This window comes from Lupinus angustifolius, chromosome LG11 (genome assembly GCF_001865875.1).
Source record: "Lupinus angustifolius cultivar Tanjil chromosome LG11, LupAngTanjil_v1.0, whole genome shotgun sequence".
Lineage (NCBI taxonomy): Eukaryota > Viridiplantae > Streptophyta > Magnoliopsida > Fabales > Fabaceae > Lupinus > Lupinus angustifolius.
In genome coordinates, this window is record NC_032019.1 from 18,764,643 (window position 1) to 18,775,807 (window position 11,165).

The 11,165-nt window shown below is 29.7% G+C and overlaps 1 pseudogene; it reads right to left on the reverse strand.

The window, feature by feature from the left end:
* Positions 998 to 5,618, reverse strand: LOC109359798 (annotated as a pseudogene).

The window sequence follows — 11,165 nt, forward strand, 5'->3', positions numbered from 1 at the left end:
AAGAGATTTAGTGAGAATATCAGCAAGCTGATATGTAGAAGAGATAGGTAGGAGATGAATGGTTTAATCTTGAACTCGTTCACGAACAACATGGTAATCGATTTCGATATATTTTGTTCGCTCATAAAAAATGGATTTGCTGCAATTTGGAGTGCCGAATTGTTGTCACAGAATATACTTATTGGATTTGGATGAGGAATGTCAAGATCTCTGAATAAATAGGTTAGCCACTGTGCCTCACAAGTGGCCATAGTAAGGGCCCTGTACTCGACCTCGAAAGAAGATTTGGAAATGGTGCTTTGTCTTTTGCTTTTCCATGTAACCAAAGTTGTCCCTAGGAAGAAGCACCATCCTGTTACAGATTTTATAGTGTTTAAACAAGCTGCCCAATCTAAGTCTAAGTAACCCTTTATCACAGTGGTGTTGTTGCTTGGAAAAAATATTCCTTATCCTAGTGAGTTCTTGAAGTGCCTTAGGATTCTGGTTGCTGCTTTGTGATGAAGATCAATAGGATTAGTAAGGTATTGACTCAAGAATCCAACTTCAAAAGAGATATATGGCCTGATGTGTGTTAAATATAACAATCTTCCTATTAGCCTCCTATAAGCTGTGATGTCTACTAGAGGAAGTTCCTGACTTTGAATGGAGTCTTGTGTTGTATTCCACTGGAGTTGATGTTGGTTTGGCTCCCAAGAAGCTTGTTTCTTGTAGAAGGTCCAAGGTGTACTTCATTTGATAGAGAGATATGCCTTTAGTAGTCCTAACAACCTCCATTCCCAAGAAGAATTTAAGTTCACCAATATCTTTAATATTGAATTTATTGTTAAGTATAGTTTCGATGTGAGATATTTGTTGCAGATCATTACCTGCCAAAATTAGATCATCCACATAGACTAAAATGGTTGTGAAGCCCGTGTTAGTGTTCTTAATAAACAATGAAGAGTCAGGGGGATTTAACATAACCTATTTGAGCTAAGATGCTTGTTAGCTTCTCTTGTCACTGTCTGCTTGCATGCTTCAGGCCAAAGATGGACTTTTCCAGCTTGAACACTATGTTGGAATCATTGTTGTGAAGGTCTTGAGGAATTTTCATGTACAATTCTTCTTTGAGATCTCCATGTAGGAATGATGTATTTGTGTCAAGTTGATGTAGGTGCCAATTGTATAGAGCATCATGGCATATGAACACTCTTATTGATCTTTTAAACACTTTTGGATCAATCTATAACATCTTACCATTGACAGTGATGTTCTCCAGATTTAAGCTGTAATGATTCCTAAAATATATTCCAAATTTATTCCTATAAATATTTTCCAAAAGTTTCACTCATGTAATTCCAATATACATATTTTTTTTGTAGTAACATATTTAATCCAACTTTTGCATGTTATGTGACACAATAATTAACACACATCTTTGGTTAAAAAATTTGTTATGATAGCAATGGAGCACTTAACAAACACCATAGAAGGTGTCACATGTAAAAATCAAAACATAGCATTTTATTCTAGATAAGAAACTTACTGTTTTGGAATAAGTGGACTATAGATGATATCTGGCTCCACAACCTCACCAAGAACCAGTATGCCCCCACCACTAATGTCTCCTTTGAGGCAATGAGAGAACACTTTTGGAGCTACTCCTTCCGAGTAGAGCTGAGAGATGAAAGACATGTCACTTTTCCTAAACCCAAATATCCCGTCAAGTGCTCTATCAGACAATGTCAAGTTCCCAGTCCGGAGATTGCTACAATTGATTCGTAATATAACAAGGTAACATTTCCAAAGTTTAAATCAGTGTTGTGATAAACGGACCAGACCAGGCGGTATGACCGGTCCGATGGCTGACCAGACTTGAAAACGACTCTGGTTTGTAGTCTTAACCGAATTAGGTGTTAGACCGCTTTGAACCGGAGAATTTTCGGTCGACAATTATTAGAATAAGTGAGACTTTGTAAGAGTTAATCAATTAACACTGTAGTTAATTGATTAACAATGTAAGAGTTAATCCATTAACATTGTAGCTAATTGATTAACATTGTAAGAGTTAATCAATTAACTATAACAGGGTAATTGTTTCACTTAGTTTGTGCACAATAATCGATTAATGAAGAAAGTTAATCGATTATCTAGTTAACAAATTCTATTTTTAGTTGTTCTATTATAAAGGGGTATTCCCCTAATCTTTGTAATTCAATTCGTTCAATTTTATAATGAGAATTCAATTCATTGATGAGAATATTATCACTCTTTGTTTCTCATTTTTCTTTTTCCTTAAGTTTCTTTAAGTTTTCTTTCATATACTTCTTAATTCATCAAGAAACCTTCTTTTTCATGGCTCTTATCAAAATCTAATAATTGTGTTAAACTCGATTGAACCAGAATAACCCAGGAAGTGAACCCGACGGTTCACTTAAAATTTTAAAAAATAGAGCACTACTCCAATATTTTGTTTTAGTCCGGTCCAAAAAAGGCGAAGATATGTTATTTCAATATAATTATACATAATTATTAATTGTATAAAGTTTTGTATTTATATATAATTATATATTTATAGATAAAAAATAAACTATATATGAAATCATTCGATATGACTGGATGTCTTAACTATTTAAATCGGTTAAACCTAATAGGGACCTCTTCGGGTTTGATGTCCAACTCGGGTTTGATAACATTGGTTTAAATCTTTCAAAAAGAAAAGAAGAAGCAGCTAAAAACAAAAATATATGTAAATTATTTTAAATTATCTAAGACTCGTGATAACTCACCCAAATAACATTGGTATGGAAGAATTTGGTGCCACTGACCCTTCTACAATATTGGCTAAGTGCATTAAATTGGAAACATAGTAGCCCAATGTCATGCTACCTTCTACATACTGCATTTTAAAGCCACAATAGTTGTCGATGGAACAAACTACATTTCATGAATGTACAATACTTCTACACTTGTGATCTAAACAAGAGATAATTGATGAAGTCGATGAACTCATGGGGTCAAAATAATTGGGCTTAATCTGTAATAAAAGCAAACAATGAAGATATTAATCTTAATGGTATACAATTAAAAACTTGAAATTGAATTTACAAACTAGGAAGAATGAATTTACCGGTAGCCCGCTTGTTTGAGGACAACCATTGCATGGGATACAACTAACTCATGGAATATCACTACCAATGCCAATATCCAAATGGAATTCCCTTGGAGGGGAACCCAAGTGCACAATTGTGTAGTAAAGTCTGCATTAAGTCATACATTTCAAATATCACTACAAGTGGTAATACGCACAAGTTGTTGTGTTAAAAACAAAACATAAACTTAATCAACAATATTAAAGGAAATATAATTTGGTGAACACAAAATATCAAATTATCAATAAATAACACATGTATACATGGCCAGCTGTTACTTGGAGTTATTCACCATTTGATTTGTTAATTGATCAAATAGTTAGATTAGCTTGAGGTTCAGTTAGGTAAGTGTATGTGCATAAACACTATTGACTCATTGATTAAATACAGTTAAATTTTTTTGATTGATTCATAATGATAAAATCTCTTTCTCTAAGCAAATTCTAATTTTACTGGAGAGAATTAGTGATTTTTTATGTAAGATCTTTCATTGATTATGCTCAACAAGGGCATATCATGAACTTCCTTATGTGGCTCAATGATCATTTTTATAATGTTGGTAGTTAGATTATACTCATGGATTCTCTTCCCCTAATCTAAAAAAAAGTTATCATTGGTGCTTCAAGATGAAGTATCCAGAAACTGGGATTTCTAAGAATACTCGATGTGGTTGTCTTGGTCACATTTTGGAGAAATGTTACAATATCCCTGGATATACCCTGGCCACCCAAGACCTAAGGTTAAGTCTTTTAACAAATCAACTTCAGTTAATCAAGTCACTGCCATTAGCCCATTAGTGAGAATTTTTTCTTCTCCTACGCTTAGTGTTGATCAATGCAAGATGCTTAAGTCTTTTAATTCTTTCTACTTTTTCCCCTACTCCTAAAAATGTGCTTTTCCTATTCTATATTAGATCATATATTCTAGTGCAACTTGTCGTATTGCATATATCCTTGATCATTTTACACGTTTTAATCATGTAAAAAATTCTTTTTTCACTTGGTTAAACAAATCTTTAGTTTATGTTTCATGAGCAGGATTTGTTACACTCAATAATGAGTTAATTTTGCATAATGTGTTGTATATACCAATTACCAAGCTTTTATCTGAATTTTATTTCTGTCAGTACCCTACTATCTCAATCCATCATTTTCATGACTTTTCAGTCAAACACTTTCCTTATGCAGGGCACCAGTCACTTGAAGATGATTGGCAAGGTTGAATTGACTCATCATCTATTTGCCTTCAAGCCACACCCTCATTCACTTCTAGTTTCTGTTGCTGCATTTTCTACCTGTAATTATACTTTTCATTCCTTTTTCAAATTGTAACTTAGTCGTTTCTAATAACACCCATAGTCTATGGCTTTATAGACCAAGTCACTTGTCTAACAAATGTTTATAGTTGGTTAATAAGAAGTTTTCATTAGTCAATTGTGGAATCTTCTTTTCAATGAAATAATCAGTTTTCCTATGCCTCTTTTGATCTAATACATTGTGACATGTGGGGTTCTTATCATACTTCAACTTATGACAAAAAAAGATATTTTCTCTCTCAATGACAATCTTATGTCTTAGGTTCTGTGAGCAGTAGATATTTATGATGCCAACCTCTAGTGCTATGGAAGCCTGTTACAATTTTAGTACTCCTAGTTATTTATTTATTGCTTGTAGCATTAACATTGTTGAATTACTTATTTATGGGGCATTTATAAAAGGCTAATTGGAAGATTACTATATCATACAATTTCTCCAGTAGACATCAATTTTGTACTACTCCAAAAAGTTGAAGAAAAAAATATATTAAAAGTGAAGTAAAAAAGCATAAACAGAATTCGTTACCCAGCTTGAATAGGATCTGAGGTTCCGTGAACCGGGAGGCTGACAACATGGGATTGTGGCATTTTTCGATGCCTTTTCATGTCCATTTCTCTAAGCTTACTAAGCTCCATTCCATGGTTGGGAAATGAACGTTTAAGCGTTAGAGAGGTGGGAGCAGCAGAAACGAGCATGAAGAACACCAACAAGGATAGAAAAACAACCATCATAGATGTAAAGGAGTGGTTAACAGTTGAGTATGCCATTGCCATGCTTCTTCTTCGAGGAGTACCAATCTATTACAGAGACAACAGTTGTTATATACTTCCAATAAATAACACAATCAAACATAGATTAAACATAAAGGAGAAACAAGAAAGGGAGGGAGAGCAGAACATAACCTTGAAATCCTTCTGAGTTATGAGATTAATTGTGTAGAGTGAAGAACTTGAAATGTCTATTTATACAACAACTAGGGCAACATTACATTGCTTAACGGGATGGCTTCTTTCCCCAAATGGATGTTCCTTTGAAAAAATAACATGCCACCATTTCTGGAAGGAAGGAAAAGCAAAAGTAGTTGAATTGCCGGAATATCAATACGGAATGCAAAAATAGGATAAAGGTTGATGTTCATGAACTTGGTGTTGTTTTTGTTTCCATGCACCATCTTAGTTATTTATAGTGTGAGAGAAGGCGCAAGAGAGAAGAAATAGATAAAGAGTTCTCACATGCATGCTACTTCCATTACCATTACAAGAACACTAGACTAGATGATACAAATCTCTTCTTCATTCATGTAATATAAACCAAAGTGGTTTCTTTTGCTGTGCCTTAAATAGTTTTATTTTACTTTACTGGCGTGACTAAAATTTTATGGCTGGATGAACACGAGAGAGACAAAGAGTTCCAACATGCATGCATGTCTTTTCTCTCATGTCTAAACCCAATTAGACTGTGTTCCATGTAGTAAAAAGAAATCAGAAATCATTGCTTTGCTAAGTTATTTTACAAACTTTTAATACTAATTTTTGTAATAAGATGAAAAAATCTAATTGATTAGAAAAGAAGATGTGATAACATTTTGGGAGAATTAATTTCTTTTTCATTATAATATAGAGCTACTAGATGGATATATACACTTTACATTTCACAACCCAAAAAATTGACTTCCAAAATCTTAGTTCCCACTTTAAATATTAATTCTTTCTTATATAATATTCTTATCAATATTAAGTACTTTTAATATGGTATGTTTCAGTAAATATATCAAAGAGTTTAATATTTATGTATTATATTCATTTCTATTATTTTTTAAGAGTTAATGATTAAAAATGAATAGTAAATAAATGACGTATTAAATTTTTACAATATTAGTACATATATTTTTTCTCATAAAAAATTAGATATATTTTATAAAGTCACCTTCATTATTATTCATATATTTACTTTTTCCATTTTATGTTAATTAATTAGTATTTTAGTAATAGAATTAATTAATGTAATTAGAAAGAGAAAATATTCTATATATTTTCTTTTTACACCGTAAACATATTATATCCTGTATTATGTTATGGGTAAATTACACTGACACCCTATGAGTTTTAGTGTAATTACACAAATTACCCCTCCCTTTTTTACACCTACAAAACCCTCCTAACTTTTATACATATCTTACACTGACTATCCTCTGTGAGAAATAAGTGTGATTTTTGTTAGCAAAAAGGGTGATAACTATAATTAAGTTAAACAAAATATGACATATTATGAAAACAAGTATAAATAACATACGAGTCAATACATTTTCATTATTTTTTATTCGTTAGAGTCTAGTATAAGGGTGATTTAAATATGTCCTCAGAATTATTTATGCATCTTATAATGTACGAAAAATAACAAAAATGTATTGACTTATACTATTTAGATTTGTCTCCATAATATATCATATTTTGTTTAACATAATTACACTTATCATTCTTTTTTTGTTTAAAATATCACACTTATTTATCATGTAGATATAGTCAATATAATGAATGTATAAAAATCATGAGTTTTTTGTAGGTGCTAAAAATGGACGGATGATCTGTGTAATTTGACTAAAGCTCAATGAATATCGGTGTAATTTACTCATATGTTAATGTTCCTCTTAAATAAAAAGTAGTACTACTTGAATGATAAATATATTAACCGTGTGAAACAATGTACATTAGCATTGTATAGTTTTAAACTTAATTAGAAATTCTGGAAAGAAGTTGTATAAAAAATGTCTAAATTCAATTTTCATAAAAATCCTATTAAAAAGGCTAGAGCTAATATTATTTAACCAAAATAAAGGGATTATCTTAAGTGTTAACTGGTTTGACGATACAAAATTGCGTTCAACTTTAGCATTAGATAATAATGCTTGGCAATACGCTATTGTTTATAGCTTATTAGATATATTATAATTTCTTGTTTCAGTTCACACCAGTAATATACTCGTGTGTATATGCACGGGATGATATGTTTTATTGGTAACAGAAATTTAAAGAATTAAATTTTAAAATTGTAAAATAAAAGAGAAAATATATTGTTATGATTAATATTAACGTTAACCAATGATTATCTTGAATTTTAGTATTGTATTTGAAAATTTATTAGTTTGTATTTAATCTCAAAAACTTGAAATAAATAACACATTAGAGTTTAGAAAAAACAAATTAATAATATAGTATATGAATCTTAAAGTAGAAGCAAAATAAATGTTACATGTTTTGGAAAAGTTTCTTATAAACAATATTTGTTGTTGATATTAGAGCTTTACCATCCTTATCATTTATTAATATCTTCAATCTTTTTTTACTTTGTACTCTTTAAATTGTCATATACTATATTTTTACTTCACTTATACCTTCACTTAATGTATCACAATGTTGAATTGTCTCAAAACTATATTTGAAAAAAGTAGAATCAAATTTATAATTCTACATTCACATTTTAATTTTATAAATATTTATTCATAAATAAATAGTACATGCTTCTTAACTTATCTATGTTTAAAATTCATTCATTTATCAACAATTTTGAAACACATCATGAATTAGAAAGAGATGATGAGTATTTACTTAAATAAGGATAAAATATTAATGTAAATAAGCAATAGAAATAGGAATATTTAATTTGATTAAGACATGCAAGTTTTAAAAATTAGTATGACTTTATGATTCATGCATGTCTTAGGATAATAATCATGGACGCATCTATTCATCTATTATTGAAGTGGTTGATATATTTGGTTGCATGACTTCCCAAAGAGTACAACTAATGGCACCATGGCTGCTTATTTTTTCCTGTGAATATATCTACCATTGTGGCATTATTATCCTTTAATTAAATAATATAATGGTAGTAATTAAATATTTATCAAATTCTCATCCATTATAATTATATTATTTAAGGATGGAATTATCAGTATCATATAATGATTAATAAATTATGCTAGTAACTAATATATATTCAAAAGTTGTTACAATTTTTAATATTTTTAATATTATCATTAATATTTTATTTATGTTATATTTGTAGAATATGTCTATCATTATTATCATTTAATTAAATGATAGTAATTAAATATTCCACAAATTCTTATATGTTATATTATTTAAGAATTAAATTATGAGTGTCATATATTTGTTAAGAAATTATGCTAGTAACTAATATATATTCAAAAGTTGTTAAAGATTTTAATCTTCTTAATGTAGTATCTTTAATATTATTTTTATGTTATATTTCAAGAATATTAATTCATTCAATAATTAAAATTCATATTTTGTATAATTAAGATAATTACTATATTATTTAAGTGCATTTATGATGTTATTTTGATCACATATAAGAATATAGAATATTCATAATATGCATTCAATAATTAAAATTCATATTTTGATTAATTAAGACAATTACTATCTTTACATTGTTTAAGTGCATTCATAATGTTATTTCAATCACATATAAGAATATAGAACGTTCATAATGTGCATTAAGTAATTAGAAGCGAATAAAGTGTCTCATGGTATAATGATATAAATTATTTCATTCAGCCACCAAAATCATGACATGTGTCCTATTTAATTATTTTTTACAAAAATATTTCTAAAACTAAACAAAAAATTACACGTGTCATACTTTAATCGGCGGAAGGAGAGAATTTATCTCTTGATACAAGGAGATACTTTATTCTCTAATTAAAATTCATATTTTGTGTAAATTTGGTGAAGACAATTTGAAAAAGTATATACCAACAAAGACATAAATTATATCTACCACAAATGAAGAAAAAAATTGAAAGTATATAAAAATAAAATCATACATGTGACTTTATTTGAGAGTTGAAGGAGATAATTTTGCTGAAGGTAATTTGAAAAAGTATATCTACAACAAAGACAAAAATTAAAAGAATAGAAAATTGAAAGTGCAAAGTGTTAAGGATTGCACTAGCAATGTTTTGCCTATGTTTTGATGAAGACAAGGAGTTAATTAAATCTTGAAGATGACTCAACAATCAACATGCCGATGACTCAAGTGGTGATTATTAGACTTAGGTTATAATTCTTTATTATCCTTTTAGAAGTCTAAGATGCTTGCCATAGATATTGAGTCTAGGTTAGGTAAACCTAGGTGTGAGTCTCACAGGACTTAATAAAATAATTAATCCACTAAAATGAGACATCATATAGAAATATATGATAATTAGGTTCATGCATTTGAATATATTGATTTTGTGCATTAAAGGTATTATATTTTGGAAATCATGTATTGCATGAGCATATATCATATAGGTAGTTTACCATGCATTAACAAGCTAATTTTACACTGTTTAATCGATTATGAATAGTGTTAATCGATTAACAGAATTGCACAGAACTGTAGTTTCAACAGAAAAATGAAAAACTGAAAACATGTTTTTTAACAACCCGTTAATCGATTAAATGGGTACTTAATCGATTAACTGAGACTTTAAACAGTTTTCTATTTATACTGAAATCTTAGCATAAGTAGCACAAGAATCCATACACTTTTACATCATTCTCTCTGCATATTTTCGAGTCACTCACTGTTATATGCAGGAGAAAATATTGCATGTTGAATTAGGAGAAAAATTAGATCATGCTAAGGCTTTAGTTTTCATATTCATATTGCATGATTCTTTGAAAAGCTTTCTTGCATCATTCTTGTGTTTCTTGAAAAGAAAAATATGAAAGTGCAAAGTGTCAAGAATAGCACTAGCATATCTTAGCCTATGTTTTGATGAAGACAAGGTTCTAACAAAGCTTAAAGATGGCTCAACAATCAACATGCCTTATGCTCATTTGGTCATATCTAGACTATGAGACAAATTGAGTCTATAATCTAAGTAGTCTGTGATGTGTACCGTAGTAAGTGAGTATAGGTTAGGTGAACCTAGATGCTAATCTCTTAAGCCATCATAATTGAACTACCATATTCATGAGATAAATCATTTAGTTAATCGTATGTTCATGCATATATCATACATGTTATTTGTGCATATTAGGCATAATATAAATGGAAACATGTATACATATTGCACATAACATTTGAGAAGTTTGCCTTGTGAAACATATGCATAAATGCTCCAATTAATCGATCAACATGTAAGCTTAATCGATTAACGTAACTGATTTTCTATTGAATATGTGTTTTCTGTTTTAACTGTTTTGGATGTCATTCTGCAAGTTTGTTAATCGGTTAAATGGTAGTCTTAATCGATTAACGTGTTTGTTTTGTGTTATAACTGAAATCTGTTTCAGCTGTTGTAACTGCTTAACTGTTTAACTGTTTTTCAACGACTTAAACCACTTATTCACCATACTATAAATATGAGACTTTACTCAGAACTTATCAGCATTCATTCTATTTGTTTAGGGCTGTATTAGAGAGCATTTGCATTCGTATTTTCACTGTTATTTTGCATGAGAGTTGCATGTGTGAGAAGAAAGATTATGCTGTTTTTTTTCTGTAACATGCTTTATGTTTCTGCATAATTTCATATTCATTTGATATTGCTCACATGATCATGCATTAGATTCTGATTGAAAGAAACTTGTTATATACTGAAAACTGATTAACTCCCTTGTATATTGATGGCTTAACCAATTAGGATAAAGGTTAATCGTTAGTCTTTACATTGTAATATCTTAGGCTTTATGTGCTTAGAAGA